The sequence below is a fragment of the Rattus norvegicus genome, chromosome 1 (genome assembly GCF_021556685.1).
Source record: "Rattus norvegicus strain SHRSP/BbbUtx chromosome 1, alternate assembly SHRSP_T2T, whole genome shotgun sequence".
NCBI classification, from domain to species: Eukaryota; Metazoa; Chordata; class Mammalia; order Rodentia; family Muridae; genus Rattus; species Rattus norvegicus.
In genome coordinates, this window is record NC_141534.1 from 24,689,522 (window position 1) to 24,712,114 (window position 22,593).

Here is a 22,593-nt window from a genome sequence, read left to right on the forward strand (position 1 = left end):
TCCCCGCGCATAGTCACAACCATATTTAAGAACCAAATTCATTTCTCATTTCCAGGCTCCTGATTCCTGATTCATCTCAGTCCACGTACCTTGGCAGGCATTCACTTACACACGCAGGCTGCACAGCAAATGCTGCCTAGTAAATTGGGTATTTGCAGTGCCAAACACATTTTCTCCATACAAAGTGTGTTCTCTTCATCGAGCCCAGAGAGTAAATGGCTGTGGGTCCACAATTCAGGTGATGATACTAAGAGAGTAGAACAGACTCCCTAACGCCACATCCAGGACAGAGGGTAGAGAGGAAGAAAGGTAGGCCCTGGATCATGGCCTGCTTAGCATGCACTCGTGTCATGGTAATGGGTCCAGGGGTTCCAAGGAGAGTCAACATGTTTTCCAAGGGACTCCAAACTAGGAGGTAGGCAGCTAAGGCTTATCCAGTGGAGGCGATGCTCTCTGGACCTGTGCATGATGCTCTCATAGTGTGAGACCAAGGGAGGGCAGTGGTTGTGGGCATGCTCAGCTACGAGCCTAGCTCTAAGACTGCTCTCTGTGCTGCTGATCTCAGAAGAAGGCACATGGAAGTGAGCAGAATCCTGCCCTGGAGGAGGAGATATCAGTAGGCAGCCATCGGTCTCTTGACTCCTCGCATACAATTCCAACTAATTGCAAACACACTCACTAACTTATTAAATATAAATGTTGTTCAGGGACAACGAGTGCCCTATAAGAAAAAGTTAAACACAAATGTTTGCTTCTGAAAGCACATCGCCTTAGGGATAGAAAAACAGACGCCCCGCTGTCCTTCCAAAGCATTCTGAGTGTTTCCTTTTGATAGCACTCAAAAGGCAAACTAGAAGGTATACATTTTGCCATCTTTGGCATTAGTAATGGACACTCATACACAGGCTTCCACTCCTAACGGACTTGTTTAGAATTCAATTCTTCTTCCAGTCTGACTTCAAATCACTGAGGCAAGAAAATCTAAGCTTTGCCAAGCCTGTGAGCTTGTGAGTATTTTCCAGTGGAAACATTTCATGTTCTCTTCTTCATTCAGGAAGCCACAGCACATCAGGTTCGACAGCTGACCTCAACAGGGTCGCCCTCTTAATAAACATGGCAGAAAGGAAAAATTGACTTATGATTATATTAAGAGCATTTAATTTCATTTCTTTCCCCCACAGCACTCTGGCTAATGTTACTGTCTTAGCACAGTCTGCCGCTGACAGAAGGAAGAGTTAAGGGTGGTGCTTGGGCAAACAGATGAGAAAGCGAAAATTAGTTTAAAAAATAAAATTATTTATTTTGAGGTGCCAACGAGATATGCAAATGGATAAGCAATTTCAAATGGATGCCTGGCATTCAAAGACCACTGTGAAAGTCATATGGACGCAAATGACAAGGTTTGGTACCGATACCCACCTCTTATTAGGGAAAGGACAAAGGAAAGACCCTTAGCGACCATCTTTGGGGGCAATGTTTCTCAGAGTTGAATGTACAGGGTGATCCACAGAGGGTGGGTTTCCCACTGTGAGTCTTTCAACGTGGATTCTCAGGTCAGGAAAGGAGTCTGAACTCTGCATGTATAGTAAGAGCTCACCTGCCATGCAGATGCTTGGTTTTGGTCAATGCTTAGAGAAAGTTGCAAGGATTTTGAAAACAATAAATACAGAAAACGGGAAAACAGACTTGAAAAAGATTTTGAAATGCCACAGATGGATGGGAAAACTAAAAGAAAAGAAAGTTGAGTGTGTGTGCTTGAAAAGAGTAAGAATGAAAGGAACACTGAACTTGTCAACCAAAATGTCACGTGATGACTTCTATAAACCAGGTTAAACCTGGAGATAGGTTTCAGTAGGGTGAGGAAGGGAGGATGGCGAACTTGGATTTTTGTGTCTTTGAGGAGTGGCTACCCAGCAGGGGCCCTGTATCTCCTTGGAGGTCCTTAAAAGGGAAGAAGAGTGACTTCCTGTGGGTGAGGCCCAACAACCTGGTCATTTGCCATGGTAAAGCAAGGACTTTTGCCTTTTGAAAAGACTTTTAAAGATAGCAAAGTATCAAACCTTAATGTGTGATTTCTAGGCTTAGGTCAAGAAATGACAATAAATGTAAAGACTCAAGACAAAAATTTACAATAAACGTTTTTGCTGCTAAAACCTTTGTGTTATACTCATAAAATTATAGCTAATTTTTGTGCACACATAGAAAATGATGGAAATATGTAAAAGCAATAATAGTAATTGTGGAACAAATAACTTAATATTTTCTTAAAAGAAAGGAATCATTTATTATAATGACATATTTATGATTTTACTTTATAAATAGCAAAGAGCTGCTGAAATAGTCATCCCTGAGGGTAAAGCCCAAGACCAAGGTGGCCAGACCTAGACACATGCAGACCACACTAACTGAGCTCAGCATGGTGTGTTCATTCATTTCTATGTGTATGTAACAACAATGTTTAAAGAAAAGGAGACTGTTAATTTTGGAGGGAGGAGGCAGAGATGAGAGTGGTTAGAGGTAAGAGAGGGAGGGGAGAAATGATACAATTATATTTTAATTATTTTAAAAAGAAATAATCTATGTTTGCAATAAAGAAAAAATTAAACAAATATTTTGGTACACAGTAAAAAAATACAAAAGAATTTAAAACTTTTCTCAACTGCATGTTAAAAAATGTTATTTTTTTCCTTTCCTTTTCCAAATAAACACAGCAACAGTATGATGTTTAACATATTCTGTGAATATATATATATATATATATATGCACATTTATTTTTACATAGTATTATTTTCTTTCTCTATTCATTGCCAAGAAAATAAAATTAAAGATTTTTTTTCTATTTGTAAGGGAATGAATGCTGTTGCCTGATAAATGCAGATAACTTGCAAAACAATTTTATCTTGGAACCCTTCCCTGTTTCTTCCATTCATTAAAATATAGTGCATTTCTGATTTTCTTCTGCTAAAAAAGCCACATTTGGAAATCAATTATCAAACTGCAGAAATCTGTAAAATTGGTTTTAAATGTGAAGAAAAAAATCATTGGCAATATTGTATTAACTGGGTAACTATTTCTAAGCCAACATGACAGAACAAAGGTATCTTTCTGGCTTGTATCTGGAAGTGAATTATTTAAGTGCTTTTCTTAGTATTGTCCATTCATTTCCTTAATTGTAGGCACTTTAGTGAAGGCTACTGAGAATCTCTAGTAACTTTGATCTCTTAAAACCCGTGGCCTGAAGACAACGACGCTCCTGAGATTCTAAATTTAATAAAAAGAAGTGGAAATGACTCATCCTGCCTTGAGCAGAGAGGAGGAGGAAGGGGAGGAGGAAGAGGAGGAGGAGGAGGAAGAGGAAGAGGAGGAAAAGGAGGAAGAGGTGTCACCTTCGATTTATGTGCTGATGATACCTGTCTCCCAGGTGTTGCCATCATTACCTGTGGGTCCTGATGCCACAGGGACAGGCTTAACAATTCTCCACCTCAGATAATACTCTGGTCCAAGTTTCTGCCTAGGATATTGTCTTAAGCAAAATGTCTACCATGTATATACAATAAAGATTACAAAGAAATAAATAAGTTCTGAAGTGGAGTTTCTCTAACCACAGCCTTCCCTGAATCAATATTATCAACTATTCAGTATTTATGAGTTAGTAAATGAATGATAGTATACACTAAAACCTTTAACTAATTAACCTGGGAGTTGTTGAGTCCGTCAGCCATGTTAGAGGTGTAGGCGCCTGTCTGTTACTCTCTTCTTCTGACTGACTCAGTCCCTCTCAAACATGTTTCCTCTCTTTTCTCCCAGCTGCGACGGAAGAATGTATAACATTAATAATATCCCGGTAACCATCTTTGATGGTCCCCAAGGCATTGCTCCAAAATTTCTCTTCCTTCACTCCTGGGTGATTTACAGCCCTTTACAGTTCCCAGAATGTTTTCTCGGTTTCTGTCTGTAGAGGCAGGGACTTTTTAAGGGAAGCAGCATTCCCCCTGAGTGGCAGACACTGTGTGTACGCCAGTGAACTGAAGAAGAGCGTGGGTTATGTGTAAGGAAGTTTCAGAACCTCTAGCCACCCTGTTACAAATCTTGGTTAAAGGAGAAAAGAGAAAGTTTTCATTAGAATATGACACTTCTCTTCCTGTCTAATGTCTAGAGACCTATGCCTGAGTCATGGCAAACACTGAGAAAAACAAACGGACTACTTCACCAAGAGTTCATCTGAGGTACAAGCATCGTGTGCGTGTGTGTGTGCGTGTGTTTAACCTGTTTAACAGATAAAAGTTATAATCTAAGGAACAGGTTGTGAGCCTTCAAAAGGCCATGAGACATTTCTATAGCAAGCAGCTCAGAAACAGTAGAGTTTATCCCAGAGAGTTCTATTGACTAGAGGAGTTCTATTGACTTCAGGAGGCCGAAGAGGTTGTGTTCTGAGGAGAAGCTCCTTTCCTACGTATAGACTACTAACCTCTCCTCACACTGAGGAAGGAGCTAGTTAACCACCACACCTTTTCTCAGGTAGCACTTTCCTTTACAAGGACTGTGCTTTCACAGGGTCACATTTGGGATCAGGGTTTCAGTACACAGATGCTGTGACATAAACGTTCAGACAGTAATAGTTACTGTCTGATGCACCATAACCTGACAGATGGGATTGCACACAAGCACTGGGGACTCAACACAGGTGGTCCCCAGTGGGCAGCAGTCATCTTCCTGAAAATAGCAAGAGTAACCAAGGATCATCAATGCCAGGGGCGGGGGCACTCAGGAATTATGGAGACACACAGCACAGCCATACTGGAACACAAAAAGGAGGACAAAAACCAGGGAAGAGCACAAAAGCTGAATCTGGGGACTTTCCTGCTCTCGGGGATAACCAGGAATCACTGAGAGGACAGACGTCATTTTATAGAGGCCAGAGGAGAAGAGAAGCCAGCAAAACATGGCTCAGTTCTCCTAGGATTGACTCCCATCCAGTGTTATTGATACATTTTATAACCAAGCTTCTCTCACTAAGTGTAATGTACACATTCATTTCACTGTAAAGGGATTCTAAATACATTAAATTTCCATTTGCAGAAAACAATACAGATGCCAATTGCTGTTATATAAAAAAAAAATTAAAGCAAAGCAAAGGTATAAAAAAGAGAATGTTATTTAGAATGCTAAGAAAAAAAATTCTCTAACACTTGGGAGGGAAAAGTGGAAGGGTCAGAAATTCAAGATTAAGGCCAGCTCGGGATGCATGGAACTCTGTCACACTGAGTAAGTAAATAAAATGTAAAGCGATAAAAATAGAATAAATGATGAAACTCTTATTATTTCATTTGCAGCTTTAGAAACTTCCAGATATTTGCTATCCTATGCAGTAGCGTGTTTGAGGGAAGATGGACTCCTTTAGAGTGGTGCATGTCTAGAGTCTAAGTCAGTGATTTTCAAACTTCCTAACACTGTGACCCTCTAATATGGTTTCTCATGTTGGGGTAACCCCTAACCAAAAAAATTATTTCGTTGTTACTTCATAAATTGTAACTTCACTACTGTAATGAATTGTAATGTAAACATCAGATATGCAGGATATCTGATATGCGACCCCTGTGAAAGAGTCATTTGACACCTTAAAGGGGTTGCAACCCACAGGTTGAGAACCACCGGTGCAAAGGGAGATCTTCATTGAGGGCACACAATGATCAGCTCTGCTAAATTTCCATGAAGAAAATAATATAGTAAGAGACGATGAGATCTAAATACCATACAAATCCTTCCGGATGAAGCAAGGGGGATGCTTGTGTTAGGTGCTTGAAACAGAGCTACACATGGGGTCAGGAAGACGGGAATAATGGGCTACCAGATCTGTTGGGAGGAGACAAGAGGTGGCCAGCGGTCTAGGGCTGTGAATTACTCCTCACTGGAACCAGTTTCACAGGCAGTAAGAACTTCTGAAGCTTTGAACACTGAAGCTCTAGGACAGCCTAGACTCAGTTCTCATTAATCACAATGCTGGACAGTGTCTAGAGACCAGGGTTAGATGACAAAGCTCAGAAATTGTCAAATTGTTTATACAACTTCTAATTCGATACTCCCCTCTCTTTACAGATGTTGTTAATTTTTAATTCCTCAGCTTATTTGGGTCTTAGAATTTATGTGTAAGATGTCCTCATTAATGGGGGAAACAGAAATAAAAACAAGAAACTCGAATGAATTCATTCTTAGCTGAATTCAGTGAATCAAGCTTTAAGAGCTTTTGGTATAGGGCTTTTCCTCAATTGAATAATATATAAATGCATCATTTATAAGACCAGTAATCTGTGCACCACATCCTGGGAAACTTTTAATAGAGTTTTTAACATGTTTTTCAGAAAAAGCAATAGTCAATTAAAGATGATCAGTTTCTCTGAAGCTTTAGGGAAAGTGAGTGGTTGGGCTGACTTTCAGGGCTCAAACAATGATGGAAAACTCAGCAGATTACTCAGGTCCTAATTGTCAAACCCTTCCTGCTTGTCATGTTAATCCTGGGGTTTTGGATTTTTTCCCTAGTGTAGCCCATTCTTCCAACATCAAGGAAGGACTACTCCAAGGGCAAACACAGATATGATGCGTGGAAATCCTGGTCATAGCAAGACCAGGTTAGACTCAGTGAAGCCATTTAAGTCTCAATGAAGATTTTTAAAATGTTCAATAACATATTCATACCAAGTGATCGGGAAGCAGACAAGTTTATCACAAGTCAGCTTTCACCCCATCTCTTCCCTCTGCTTTTGAGTTTGAGACAGGCTGCAAGACTTAAACTGAACTTCACATTGCGCACATTAACACCTGGGCTTGCCCACCCACGCCTGGGTTCAGTTCCACAGCAAGGTCATTGGACAGTGTATAAAACATGAATACAAGTCACAGCTCCTCAGACTCTAATGCCAGGACCTCTAATCACAGCAAATCCTATAACTCTGGGAGTTATAATCTCATTGGCTTCTGTCACTGCCTTCCCCAGATGGCCAGTAGGTGGGGAGCAGGAGACCCTCAACATCACAGGCTGAAAATGCTCTTGTTCTCAGTGACAAACAGCCTTAAGGGACAGTGTGACATCAAAAGCAGATGGGACTCAGAGTTTTAGTCATCGCTCATATTTTTCTACTTTTTGTTTTTCTTGTACAAGCCAAGACAACTGTGATATTTGAAGCAGATGTCAGCAGCCAGCAGAGGTCTCATATTCGGGGAAACGAAGGTCAGAGCACACAATCTAATGGGGATGCTATCAGCCCAGGGGCAGTGACGGAGATGGACATAACTATCATGGGGTTAGTTCTCATGGGTCGGGAATGACAGCACAGAACAAAGAAAATGGCTAATGTTTAGCCTTGAGGGCACACCTCCATTTCCTGGTTTCCTCATAAATAATAAGACTCCTGTGGTTGAATTCATTGGAGGGAAACTAAGAACATACTGGAAACAAGTTCTTGCAAGATTCCTCAGAACCTTTAGCAAATTTATCTGCAAATCTCTAAGGAGCAATTTCGTTGTCAGTCATGTTCCTGGCCTGGCTATTTTAGTGTTTAACTGTTAACCTACCTACTGCTGGATACTTCGTTATCTACTGTGGGATACTTTGTTACCTACTGTTGGATGCTTTCATTTGACTGTTTCTTTTTTACTATTAAAGAAATGTTATAACAGACACAGCTGTGCAGATTTGCATATTTCTGAGGATGCTTTTTTGATGAGCCCCTAAAATTAGAAATGCTAAACGAGAGTACATGCAGTTTTTTTTTTTTTAAAGTAAGCTGGATATTCTTAGAGTGTGTCTTCAGAAAGATTGTGCTAAATTGCATCAGAAACAAGCACATTTAAGAAGGCGGCTTGATTCTGTCCCTGGAAACCTTGCTGTTTCCAGGCTCCACACTGCCCCACTGGAAGGAAGCTTAGTGCCTCGAGTCACTCTGGCTCTGCTGGCTTTGCTTCCTCTAGAGCCAGTTTTCTTTCTCCATTCCTTTTGGCTTTGCGTGGTCCATGTGATTTTCGCAAGTTTATTTCAGCATGTGAACTCTAGAAACAACTTGGAAATGTGTAAAGATTAAGAAAGAAGTTGTGTCTTTGTGACATGGGACTGTCTGTCCAAAAAATAAGATCTATCCGTTTGTATGCTTTTAAAACTGTTTGGTGAAAAATTACATCATATTTAGGCACATCGTGCACACTTTTCTCTTACATTATTACCGAGTGTTTAGTTCTTTCTCTCTAAAAATGGAATAATAAATATCGTAAAGAAAATTTAATTTATTTAATTATACATGTCTCTTGGTAGCATTTATTGATTAAATTCTGTATATGATCATATCACTTTCAAATAGTCACTGTTTCATTTCCTTGTTTCCAATTTTGTGCATCTAATTAGTTTTGTTTATTTAAACACATTGCTTTGGTTAATGTCTCCAGATTGATTCTACTGCCCAGTCTTAGTTACTCCTCAAATCCTGTGAACAGACACCATAACCAAGGTAGAAACTTATAGAAAAGCGTTTAACTGGGGGTTTGCTTACAGTTTCAGAGGATTAGTCATCATAATGTCAGCGAGCATGGTGGTAGGCAGGCATGGAACTCGAGCATTAACTGAGAGATTACATCCTGACCTAGAGACAGGAAGTGGGGTAGCAGGGGTGGGGGTTTGATTGAGACTGGACCTGGTGTGTGGGCTTTTGAAGTCTAAAGCTCACCTCCAGTGACACAACTCCTCTTCAACAACGCCACACCTCCTAACCCTTTCCAAACAGTTTTGCCAATTGGGGACCAAGCCCTCAAACAGATGAGTCTAAGAGGGCCATTTTCAGTCAAACCACTACACCTGTTAACCAGCCTCAGCCTGACATTGTTACAATGCATTGACAGACACCTTCTAGGTAGTATAATTCTGTCGCTCTCCTCTTCCACCAATGCCCCACGGCCTAAAGAGATTACTTATCATTTTGCCTTGGAGGACATAAAGCTCTGTTTCAGTTGTTTGGCCAAAGATTTTTTGCGGATTACATTTAAAGTTCATGGTTCCATAGAGAGCTCATGATTCCAGAGTGCCCAGCCTAACAATAAAAATTTTTTTATGCCTTTTCCGAGGTATGTGACTTTTACTTAGCAGTAAAAAAATCTCTGCATGGAGCACTACAGCAGAGAACTGCTAGAGGATCAAGTGAGAAGTTATTTTCTGTGGTATTCTAAAATATGTAAGAATTATTCATATCTCTGCTTGAAAATAACAATGGAAATTGAATCCCAAGTTTGGTCTTCTCTACTGAAACAATTAATGTATGCCGTTGATACTTCATATGAGGCGTTTTAAGTCTTCTGGCCACAAAACTTTATGCCAGTTCTGCTTGAGACTCTAAGCTCAGGAAGAAAGACTGATGCCAGGATACAGGTTGAAGAAAGGAGTCACTTTGGGTACAGAAAAGATAGACATTCTAAAACTAAAACCCAGGCAATTTGGGGATGCGTTCCCATCTATAGAAAGAGAGCCATGACTGACTTCGATGTGGCCAGCTGTCCCACTCGGCCTTTGATGAAGAACGGCAATGGAAGCATCACCTAGGGCAGAGATTAGCTTGGGGAAATCTTTATTTATGAGTTACAAACTCAAGTCAGAGAAAATAAGAAACTTTGATTACAGCAATCCACATAATTCAGGGGAGAATTAAATAACTTATTTTGCCTTGGTTTCCATATGAACATGTATAGCTGGTCTGGTCTTTGTTACTTTGTGGGTTCACCTTTTTTTCCCACCCTTTGTCCTCAGTTTCACCCCTATCACTAGATAGGAAAGAAAGAAGGACGGGGGACGGTTATCCCTGAATCAAATTTCTTTCTTCTTGCTTCTCTTTGAGCACAACTACTAACAAACTATAACCAATCCCCCTGAATGACCAACAGGCACTGACCTCCCTTCTCAGGGTCCTAGAATTTATAAACCCTCTGAAAAATTCCCAGAATTCCAAATGTCGCACAAACCAGGCCTCTGCTAGAGCACGAGGCAAATCATAGTCAGCTGCTGAGAAGTAGTCCCAGATCCCCACACCTGGGATTAAAATAAAAACACATTCTTATAAATATTTCTGTTTTTAAAAGATACCAAAATTCTAGAATTCGGACTACAAACAAGAGTGTCTTTGTCTGCAGGTTGGTCGCATGGAGGAGTATGGTATACCTTTGAGAAGTAGGGCCAAGTGTCGATCACGGAGCATGTCGATCACGGAGCATGTCGATCACGGAGCATGTCGATCACGGAGCATGTCGATCACGGAGAGTGAGCCCTCAAAAGTAACTTTCCATTCCAATCCACTGCCCTCTGCTTCCTGCCCAACTGTTCCTCCATGGATTCCCAATGTGCCACTTCACCAGAAGCCCTCACCGATGGACTGTCCAGTATTGCCCTTTAACCTCTAGACCCACAAGCCAAAATGAACTTCTCTTTATCTCCCTGTGTTGCAGGGGTTCCTTACATCTGACTGACCCAGGTCCCTCCCATTGTCAGAGCTGATCCCACAGTGACCAACATGGCAGGACTTCTGTGTTTTCCCAACAGCCACCCTCCTTTGATAATACCAGGAAACAAATCCCATACCCTGCCACAGGGTACATCGCTCAGGCCTGACACTCAGGGATAAGGAGCTCAGAGGGAGGCGGCAGCCTACTGAGATGAAGGGGTAAGCAAAGGAGAGACTCAGAAGTGGATGCCAGGTCTGTGCTCCCACAGAGGGGACGCTGAAGCTTGCAAGACAACCAGGCAAGCAACCTTTAAAGTCAGGTCCAACCTGCTGCTTTAGAGACGAGAGGTTCAAGACCAGAGCTGGTGAGACATTAAGGAAAGCCCTGTGGCTTCTATTTCCACCAAAAGTTGGGAAGGAAATTCACATCAGCTGACAGAGGGAAAGTCATAGCAGAGTGTCCAATACCCTTTCATTTCAGGCATTTAAATTTCTTTCAAATTCCCATTCACCTTCCCCAAATTAAGTATTCATGGACAATAGATAATAAATCTGTGGAATGTTCTCATACTGAATTTGGAAGAAGAGTATACAAAGATATTGCCTGATGTGCCATCTTGTCTTCGTTTAACCTTGAGATGTAAGCTCTGCTCTCTAAGAAGCAGTCAAAGTTTAGCTGCCTCTGAGAACTTCATGTATACCTGATATTATGCAGAACATTTTCGCTCCCAGCATCTAATTTGGTCCTCGTAACAATGCCTCCTGCCAGTGTTTCTTGCCTATAGCACATGATCTAAATGTAGAAAGTGGGATCTAGAAAGACAGAGTAGCTCAGAGCTGCATGGCAACAGATAGGGACCTTAGGAAGGAGCAGGAGAAAGACGACTAAAATTAAGACATCTTTTTCTGAACACATCTAGGTAAAGAGGGTGAACTACACTGACTATTTCACTTGTTGCCACGGATTTGAAGAAAGAGCCACTTAGACAGGACAAGGCTCAGTGGGTAAAGTACTTACCATGCAAGTGTGAGGTTTCTAAGTTTAGATGCTCAGAGCCCATGAAAGCTGGATGCAGTAGGACAGACTTGTATATCCAGGGAGATAGAACTGGAATGAACATTCCAGGCTAGCTGGCCTGGTGCACACAAAGGCAAACAGTAAGACACCATGTCTCAAGCAAGGCAGAAAGTGAGGAGCAAGACCCGATATTGTCCTCTGACCTCCATACATGCACAGTACATGTCATATCATCACTCACACACATGAACACGTACACGCACATCATTTACACACAAATACCAGCAATTAAAGAAAGAGCCACTAATCTATCAATAGTCTTGCCTGCACTATAGTTATAGAAAATATAGGATTTTCTTTTCTTCTCAATCAGCAATAGCATAAAAAAAGGATTAGCATTTATTCCCAATTTTTTTTCATGCTATAAACTGAGGGGTGAGGGCAGCCTGCCATAGATAGATCTGGTATTCACAAGTCGGATGTTCTTGGGTTGTCAGCACACGACTCTGTTTTTCATGGTTTGTTTTCTATGTATGTTGTATCATGTCACACAGCCCCATGGCAGAAACTCACTGTTACTGGGTACACAGCTCTGAGTGAAGCACGCTTTCTTCTGTGTTTGTGTCTACAGGACAGCCATACCCGCTAATGGGCCAGAGGAGGAGAATGAGTCAAAGAATCTAAGGGCCATCATTAATACTTGCGGATTGGAGACACCACCATAACTACGAACCACTGATTTGTCTCACAGCTTTAATGTGACACAGAGGAGGCCCTGGATATTTTTTAATTTGTTTTGGAAAATGATCTCTATTAATGTGTCCCTTAGCGTATGCAAAGCTGTGGGCTCCATCGCCAGGACTGAAAAACAACAATGAAAGGGGAAATGTTTTTAGTTGTGTGATAGGAATGTTAGAACAGGGCTTAGAGAGATGTAGGACTTTGGGCCTTGCAGGAAAGGATTTCATTTCTGCAAGCAAGTTTGAAAAGTGGGCTGTAATATTTTCAGCAAAAGGTATACTGTCCTTCCACTTCAAAGATAGAAACTTTCAAGCAAGCATAGAAAGATGCGCAAGACTGCATGAAATTCCACATACCAGAGTGTCGTGAATTCATAACAAAGGTAGTCCTGATCCACTCAAAACAAGGGATAATACTGTCTAAACAGACAGGACGTACCCAGCTTCTTTTTTTTTCTTTTCTTTTTTTTTTTTTTTCTTTTTTTCGGAGCTGGGGACCGAGCCCAGGGCCTTGCGCTTGCTAGGCAAGCGCTCTACCACTGAGCTAAATCCCCAACCCCCGTACCCAGCTTCTATGCAGCTCCCAGGGCCCAGAGTGCTTGTGATAAGCCAAGAATATGTTTTTTTTTTTAAATTTTGATGCTTATTATGAATGGCATGGAAGCAAAGAATGCAAAACATGAAGAGGGTAAAATTTTTTCAAAAACAAAATTTCTTTAAAAAAATGCCCTGTCTATGGGACACCTGGGGTGATTTTCTAAATACAAATTTGACCCTATTTCTTTTTCATTAAAGCAACTGATGGCTTCCCACTGCTGCTTTCCAACTAACCCTGCAGCTTACTTGAAGCTGGACTATCCTGAGTTCTTTCAACTACATCTCTCTTCTTGCACCTCAGGGGACACCAAGTACCTTCTTCACCTTTGGCCATAGCGTACACTATTTCCCATGTACATTCCCGAATCTCTGCTGACCTTCAAGACATAACTCAGACATTATGGGCTACTGGATGTTTTATTCAAAGTCCCTGCTCATATGTTTTGGTAGCATTCTACATGAAATAATCTATTTACCTGCTAATCTTTACCTCCACCACAGAGAATGTGGGTTTCTGAAGGAAAAATTGGTATTTGGGCTACATTATATTCCCAAGGTTTGACTTAATATGCGAGATGCAACAATTTCTCATTGGTTCAGTGAACTTCTCACTGTTTAGTTTTTAAATTTTGTGTTACTCAATGACAGAGTAATTATATGCTATTAGACAACTCCATTCTGATAGATGCTATGGACTGATCTAGTTCATGTGCGTTGCAGTGAAGTCTGATACACCCCAGTATTCAATCTCCCAGATACATCTCTAATGAAGGATAGCCAGGTATGTGATCCTGAAATATTACTTCTTAATCTTTGTTCCCAGGTTTCCTTGTCTGTTAGATTTAGATGCTCAAGAAGCTTCCCTTGTTGTGTAGTAGAGAAGGTAATATTGATAAGGCATGAGTGATGATTAGCTCTGGACCTGAGTGACATCAATATTTACCATTTGTGGTCATCACACACAGCTGGTCATCCATAAATCTTGTTTAATTTGGTGTTTTTTAATCTGGGCAACATTTAATCTTTTCTCCTCATTCTTAGTCAGTGAAGTGGCAGACTTGAAGTCCACCATGTCTTCCCTTTAGGTCTAAAATAAGAACAGAGAAGTAGGTGGTTGCCCATAACAAAGACAGGCAGCGTAGGAGAAGGGTATCATGGTTGGCAAATCATGGGTTTGAAGGAGGACAAAGCCAGCTTTTGTGTCAAAAGGAAGAGTGAAGGGAGTTAGAGAGTAGAGAAGAGGCCCAAACTAAAATCCCCAATATTGTAGGCCAGGTAGCAGTAGACAATAAAGGCTTTTGGTCCCTGCCATTACTGTGGAGGTAACTGTCTAGTCAGGCCACATTATTTAAGGTTGTATTTGACTGCATGGCACTGAAACCAGCCGGAGTCTGCAGATCTGATTTTACACGGGTGCTGAAAGTGAACCGTCCAGGAAACACACACACACACACACACACACACACACACACACACACACACACACACACACACATCTGTCTTGTCTGTGCATGGGTGACCATCTTTAGCATGGCACCTTTGTCTTAATGGTTGTGGCTCTCCCACCTTCAAGCATAAAATTACCACAGTAAGCAGGGAAGATGAGAAGGACAAAGGACAAAGCCCAGCCAAATTTACGGCCTTTAACAAGAAAAAGAAGTCTTTTTTTTGGAGGCCCCACTGCTAGTCGTTTTTTTTTTTTTTTTCATTGTATTAATTAAAATTCAGTCAGGTCAACTTTAGTGGTGAGAAATTTTAGGCATATTGTGCGAGGTGTGCAGGATGCTTTTGGGTAAGGAGATAGACAAAGTAGTCATGGCGTAGTAACTAGAATGCTTATTACTTTCCTGATCAATAAAGGAAATTGGACTTAGCTATCATATAACGAAGCATATACTATGTATTTTGTTGGTAACAACTGGCATTAATTAGATCACACAGACTGAAAACAGGACAGTGATCTTCTGTTGCATATACATGAGTCACAAAATCAATATGTCAACCTTCCTTTCCTTCTACTCTTTGGTCTCCCTTCTGTCTACAATCTTCCACCTACAAAAGAGAGCTGCACTTAACACATCGACAGACCTCCTGCTTCTGAGCCATGAGAACATCGGGAAAGGTTTGTGTGTCACGTTATTTAAAACTTGTTAAAATTTACAGCTTGGCAGTTATTCTGCTCATTTCTATCAGAGCACATTCTCATGTTGACTCTACCACAGTACATCTGTTTCTCTTTCCTTTCCCCATCTCTGCTCTGAGCATGAGGAAGCAAATGTGCCCAACATTTAGGTTTCTGGATATTGCAGTGTGGACCATTACAGTTATACCTATGTTCTTTTAGCATCTGTGACATGTGATAGGACATGGCTCAGTATAGAGAATGCAGCAGATTTAGACAGAGGTGGCCTCCAGATGTGAAACAATTATGTTGACTCAAAACCAAAAGATAGAAGAAAACATGAATACCAGTACATTTCCTACATAAAACACAGGCATCTAAGACAAAACATTTGTGCGTGGTTATCAAGGATATATTTGCAAGTTAAAAGAGATAGTCCTAAGTATCAAAGGCTCTAAGTTATTGTTAAGAAGAAAATACTCAAGAAGTTCAAAGCTATAATTTTTACATCAAAAATTGCCCCTGCACTTGGGACATTAAAAGAACATTATGAAAGCAGAATAGCTTGGTGCGGTCTTTAGGGAGGTAAGATGAGAAGCCAGCAGCTTAGCTTTCATATTCTAAACAACCCATCAGTACCCTAAGCAGGAACGTGGGCAAAGTTTCCTGTGTAAATCAGACCTCGGAGATTATCCAATAGGCGTCAAGAGTTTCTTTTCAGAATTATTATAGTTATACAAAAAAATAAAAGACTAGGAAGTATATTAATCAGTGTTACAAATTAGTTGACAAAGCAAAACCTCATGCGATTTGAGGACAAAAAATTCTTGGCTCCTGGTCTTGCTTCTGCCGCTGCTCTTGTTGTTTATTAATCTCTGGATATTCTTCTGCACTGCAGAGGAGCATCCTGGGTTTCCTATTCCATCATCTGGAGGCAAAGTATATTTAGCCAATTTCCAGGATTGGTTATAGGAAACCAATGACACATTTGTCCAGATTGTATGTCCGTATGACTGGTTGAAATCATCATCAAAGAAATCAAAAAGCTCTCACTCTGTTAATAAAAATGGGAGTGAGAACTAGTTAAGGCTCCTAAAAGCTCTGAGTCCACTGAAAGGATCCATTTGAGCAGAACCCAGTGGCTGTGGGGAAATAAACAACCTGTGATCATTTTAAATTGGTTTTTAAAAAATGCTTTTAGCTACAGGTGATAGGATCCCTCCTTGTCCATGATACAATTTCTCATGTGCTCACCCCACCGTGACCTCTTCTTCTCTTTCCCTTCTCATTCTCTCTCTGTAGAAACTGCCTTTCCTCCCTCTCCCTTACTCCCTCCCCTTCATGGTCCCTACCTGAGACCCCAAGCCCAGGAACCAAAGCTCTGCCCATTTCTCTTCCACCCAGCTACAAGCTGTCTAGCCTTTTTATTGACCAATCATGGCTAACTTTTGGCCAAGGTCTACACAAAAAAGCTGGTGTGCCCCAGGATCTCCCGACAGGGGGGATGGGCAACCAGATCTTGGGGGCTAGTATTCAGCATCTGAATACATAGCAGCAGCAGAGTCATCTCCACAGAGTGAGCTTTCCAACCCCACACTTCATACTAACAGGGAGAAGTCCACATGGTTTGTCTCTGTGAGTTAAAGCAATTGAAAAGTGGGTTCTCTGGCACTGCTGTCCTTCTGTCTGAAAGCAGGGATGACGATTGGAGGACAGGCTCTGGAACAGGACAGAAGCAACTTTCAGTAGGTTTGAACTTGTTTATGTGTGTTTTCATAGTTCCTTCCATTTAGCCACTAAATGCCAACAGCGCCTCAGCACGGAGTGGGCGGAGCCTAGTGAGGTGAGATGTGGGCAGGGACTAATGAGGTGGAGTGGGGGTTGGTCCTAATGAGTTGGGATGTGGGTGGGGCCTACGAGGTGGGGTCTGGGTGGAGACTGATGAGGTGGAATGTCTTATCCCCATCTTTAAAGACAAATAAAAGAAGATGCATATCTAAGAAAACAATAAAAATTGACACCCAAGCTTTTTCAACCAACACCCACTACACATCCATCCGGTGTCAGGTGCTCCTCAGGGACTTGGGCACAAGTTAAAGAGCTAAACACATGGAGAGGCTTGCCTAAGGACACATGCAGACCTGTCAGTGCCAAGGTCTCTTAAACCATTTCTAACATCCAAGAGTTTCCAGTGGTTTAACGTTATGCTCAGCAGGGTCTTTTTAAACTGCCATTGTTCTCTTCAACCACGTTCCCCACGGTCTTCATCATCATCTTCTATATTATCATCCTCATCAACATCTTATTCATCTTCATCACCATCATCTTCATCATACTCATTACCATCGCTTCACTATCATCTCCTTTATCATCATCTTCACATCCTTATCATGATTTTTATCATCTTGTTCTTCCCTTCCTTTCTCTTTTCCCTATACCCAACTTCTTACTCCTGCCTGATGCAAGTTCTGGGACCAGAAAGAAGAACTTCTGATATTATCTGAAAACTCCAGAACACTCAGAATCTACTGGTCAAAAACGCACGTCGAAACCCATCTTTTTAAAATGGCAAATTATTTTAAAGACCCTGGCAAAAACTCCGAAGAACAAATTCTCTAAGTGGTTTCAGACTATAGGATCTATTGACCTTTGTCCCAAAAGTAGCTCAAGGAACTGTGAGAATGCAAAGGGATTTGTTTTCCCCGTTGCCAGGGCCATTTGCGTCAGAGATGGGAGCGGGGTCTGGGGTATTGCTAGCATTTATCCACACAGGCTTTGAGAGCACTCAGCATGGAATTATCTCATTCAAAAGCAGCAAGCTCCAAGGACGAGGAAATAGTGCCTGCTGTTCGAAATATCACAACTTTCAAATGATCTCTAAGAACGTGAGGCAAGCAAAGATGGAGAGACAAGCTCTCCCTGTGGGTGTTTAAAGAAGGAAGAGGAAGGTGATTCTTACTGTAGCACACTGCTTGCCTATTATTAAACCCTCCAAGTGACATTTAGCACGTTCCTAATCTCTTCCTGGTGTTTTGATCCTACAAGGTGGTAGCATCCTGCTGCGGAGGAAGGCATCAAATTATCTCACTGGTGAGTTCAGTCTTCAGAAAATTGGCTGTCTGTTAAGACAGAGACCTCAGGCTAGGCCCTGGCTTCATATACTAAGCTCCCAGAGACACCTTACATCAAAGAACAAGAGTCAGGCAGGAATATGGAAGTAGGGAAGCTAACACAACATACTCTTGTAATGTCATATTATGATGCGTTTTATGACGTCGAGGCACCCTCTTGACGTTTTTTGTAAGTCGATACTAAAATGAATAAGCATTTGACTTTAGATATATGTGACAAGGCTGAATGGGGTGGTCCTTGTATGTATATTGTGGAACTGTAGCAGGAAATGGATATTGAGGACTCTCTACCTGATGAACAACACCAACCACCATTTATTTGTTGCTTGTTCTACAAATCATTTACCTGTCGCATTTACCCTCGAACATTCCCTCACATTTTAGATGAATTACTAGAAATTCAAAAGATGAATCAAACTCTAATCTGTGAATCGCATGTGCTCAGTAATTCAAAGAACCATAACAAATACTGCTCCATGTGATATGACAGACAACACTCTCAAATACACTACATGTCTTTCCATTCTAAGCTGATCTAGGTCGTCATGATTACCACATTTGAGACCATAGAACTGGTCATGGTCTGAAATCTCAACTTTGGATTCAATTGAATTAAACACTGTGGCACATTGTAAATCTGAGTGGATGAAAATTTGTATACAGGTAGAGAGTACTAGGATACCACAGTATGTTCAACAGGACAGCCAACGTGAATGATTAACTCAAACCTGGGACATTATATAGGACTTGCTGTTGTGGGTAATTTTAAAAGCACATTTGCTCCCTGCCTGGTGCTGCAGCCTGGGCTATGCTCTAAAATCAGCCACCAGCAATGGCCTCTTACTCAGTCCCTATGCTAGCTAGGTCCAGAAACTCCACCTTTCTCTTCACCCAACAATTAGCTTCCTATTCTTTTATTGACGCCATCATAAACCAATTAGGGAACTGGATTTTAGTATCCGCTCCTCCCCTACAACCTGCCTTACCCAAGGCTGATCAACTTTGAGATTTCAAACCTCTTATTCAGCGTTCTGCCCTAGAAAGAACTCCCGGGCCTGGCCCTATGGGGAGGTTTTCTGGTCAATGAGTGAAACAGGCCTGTCTTGTGATCTAACCACTGTCCTCTGAACAGACCCAAGCCTGCTCAGTAAAAACCCTATTCAAAATAACCCTCATCTGTGTTGTATCCCTGATGCTGATTAAAAGGAGCCCCAAATCTCACAGTGTAGATAATATACACGCCTACATCCATGAGGCCAGTTTGAGCCTTGCCTGAGAAGGTTCGTATTTTAATTCATTGACTGAAATTTACAAGATAGATTATTTTAATTTCCCCATGAGGTTCAGAACAAACTGAGAATCCTGCACAGAATTCAACTGAAGTCAAAATGTCAGTTTCGTTGCTAGTGTTCTTGGATGAAGACACGATGCTAAAGGGATGTCTAATTTGCTACCTTTACTATGTGGACTGACCTTTACTATCTGCCTGTGATCAAGGGTTTGCTTCTCCTAGAAGTACAAAGTGTTCAGGAATTTGCTGCATGGAGAGATTACAACTACCACCCTTGGGCAGAATGTAAGAAAAGCAGATCACAAGAGATCTGCCTCATGCCTCTGCCCCTGACGCTAAGGCTCCCTTGATGGGAGACTGGTGGCTGAGCTTGTGTTCTCTCTTCAAATAGCTAGCCTTCCTCCCGCCAAGTGGAATAAATGGTGGGCAGGGAGCAAATGTTTAGTGCCTTGCTACTCAGAGGCCAGATACAGATCCCCTGGAAACTTCTTAGAAACATATACTCTCTACAAATGTGTATAGTGTGGTGGTGTGTACCTATTTTCCCAGCACTGGAAAGGCAGAGGCAGGAGGATCAGAAGTTTAAAGGCAGCCTGGGTTACATATGTAGACCCTCTTAAAAAAGAAAAAGAAAAACAAGACCCCCAAACCCAAGCAGCTTGGGGGTGGAGGTTTAGCTCGAGTGTACAAGACTCTCTGCCCTCTGATCAATTCCTAGCACAAAAGAAAGGTGGTGGGGCATGTGAGTTTGAGATCGAGAAGCAGTGCAGAATCACATGGCAGAAAGGAGAATTTCCCCAGGAGCCTGGAATGAGAAGGCAATGGGCCTGGAGAACATCTACCTGACCACATGCAGATCTGAGTAATGAAATATCTCATGAAGTAGACATGGAGATCTGAGTAATGAAATCTCATGAAGTAGACATGCAGATCTGAGTAATGAAATATCTCATGAAGTAGACATGCAGATCTGAGTAGTGAAATATCTCATGAAGTAGATTCTATGAGACTTTAAAAATACTGGAATTTCCAGCAAAAACTGTCCCATTGGAGTTGGATTTGGGAACTCAACAGGAGGAAAAGAAGCCGATAGTTTGTGCTTCAAGTTATGTTTTATTTTGTCATGTTCATTTCTTATTTCTTAGAAGCCTATTCTTTTCTAATGAGGGTCAGAAAGGGAGTGGATCCTGAAGGGAGGGGAGGGGAGCGGGGAGGAACTGGGAGGAACAGGGGGAGGAGAAATGATACTCAGGATGTATCGTATGAGAATAGAATCTATTTAAAATAAAAGGGAAAAAATGAAAAAAAATACTGGAATTTGTCTATAACTACGGAACCCTGAAAGTGCCTGATCTCATCTAAAATTGCTGGAACTTTAAACTGGAGTTGTAATTGTCTTAAACTAATTGAACTTAATAAATTTGAGTCTATTTTTAGGGAACACTTGCTAATATAAAAAGAGAGGGGGAAAACCAGAAAGAACGAAGATGGCAGTTGTGATCGAAAAATCGTGTTTCTTTGAACGGTCTCGGCTTCATTCATTTCAAGAACTGAGACTCTAGGTTGGAGGCATATGGGAAGATTGGGGAAGGCAAAGAATACGACAAAAAATGTATTATGCACAAAAATTTAAATCATAAATATAACATCTTAAAAAGAAAGAAAATTTTTTTTCACTTTGCAGTCCAGGTCCTTTATTTCCTTTTTGTCCACTAGACCGTGAATCCCTACGGAATGGGTTCCAGCAGCTCAGGCTCCTTTCCGTTAGTCCTCACAAAGTGGGCTTCTCTGGGTGGCGCAGGCTGGTGCTTTAGCTGAACCCAGGTGCCCTTCTCTTTGGTTTCCTCTTTCTTCTGATGATTCTCCGTCACCCACTTCAGGAAGCTGTCTCTGCTCTTTGAGTGCTTGATATGCTCAAACTGCTCATTGATCCTCTTGACCAGAATCTTGCCCTTAACTTGTCTGTTTACAGAGATGCCCATGGCATGCTGGGTGACATTGTAGACTCTTCTGGTTTGCCATGGCAACACTTATGGAGCATTCCTTTTTGAACACTGACCATTCCCTTGATGTCTACAATATCATCCTACTTGTAGATTCGTGTGTGTGTGGCCAAAGGAACAACTCCATGTTTCCTAAAAGGCCTAGAAAATACGTACCTAGTGCTTCTCCTCTTTCCTTTTGTGTTCGTCATTTTGGTGAGTTACTGGAAGACAGCTATTGCGACTGTAAAGGAAGAAAGAAAAATTAATATCATCGTCATCAGAGCTAGAAGGATCTCAATGATGAAACTTGGTCAGGACTCATCACACGGTACATTCTTATGACCAACCTCTGGCCCCCCTGAATCCATATCATGTGATCTTGGTACTGTAAGGTTGCAAATTCATAAGTTGAGAGTTGCCTGGACGGTGTCAGACGTATTGGTGAATTTGGCCATATGCACATAACCCTTAAACAACTTGGGTTAGGAAAAACTATCCAATGTTTAGTCAAAAATCCACATACAACTTTTGACTCTCCAACAGGGTCTTAACTACTAGAGCCCTTTTATTGATGGGAAACCTGACCAGTACTATAAATAGTTAACTAACCCAATTTTGTATGTTCTGTGCTATATAAAGACAAGAATAGGGGAGGAGTTGAGACATCTTTTCTTTATGCTGGGACAGAAGACACTGGTGGCGAATCCCTGCTTGGAGACAGCTGGTACCACATAACATTTTTATCCAACTCTTGCAATGCTTGAGCTCAAAAATACAGTAACAGTGAGGATGCCATGAGGTCATCACAACTATGGAGTGACAACAGCTTATCTTGTACAGTCTTGAACTAGTAACTCATTTTCCATTTGTTTACATTTCTCTGCATGGCAACATGAATACCCTGTAAGTGTTGGAGCCTGTGTTTTGATAAAGTTCATCTTTCTGGTAAAGTTCTGTATATGTCTGATGGCAGTAACCGACAAAATAGACTACTACCTATTTATGGCCTGTCTTTTTCTTAATTTTGCAACGATTCTACATTAGTCTCTTAGCTTTTTCAAATTATTAAAAAATCTCAACAAACAAAAAATCCCACCCATACTAACCTATGTAACTGGGCCCACTCAGTTTAAAACTGTGCTGTTAAGGGCTCAACTGTAGTGAGATCTACCTAGCTGTTCAATTATTTAATTCCCAAGAATGTACTGCATTTAATTTCCCACCTCAGAAAGAAGACAG

At 41.3% G+C, this 22,593-nt stretch overlaps 1 pseudogene; it reads right to left on the bottom strand.

Annotated features, from left to right (window-relative positions):
• Positions 1–21,096: 21,096 nt before the first annotated feature.
• Positions 21,097–21,563, bottom strand: LOC148006888 (large ribosomal subunit protein eL21 pseudogene; annotated as a pseudogene).
• Between the last annotated feature and the right edge of the window lie 1,030 nt (positions 21,564–22,593).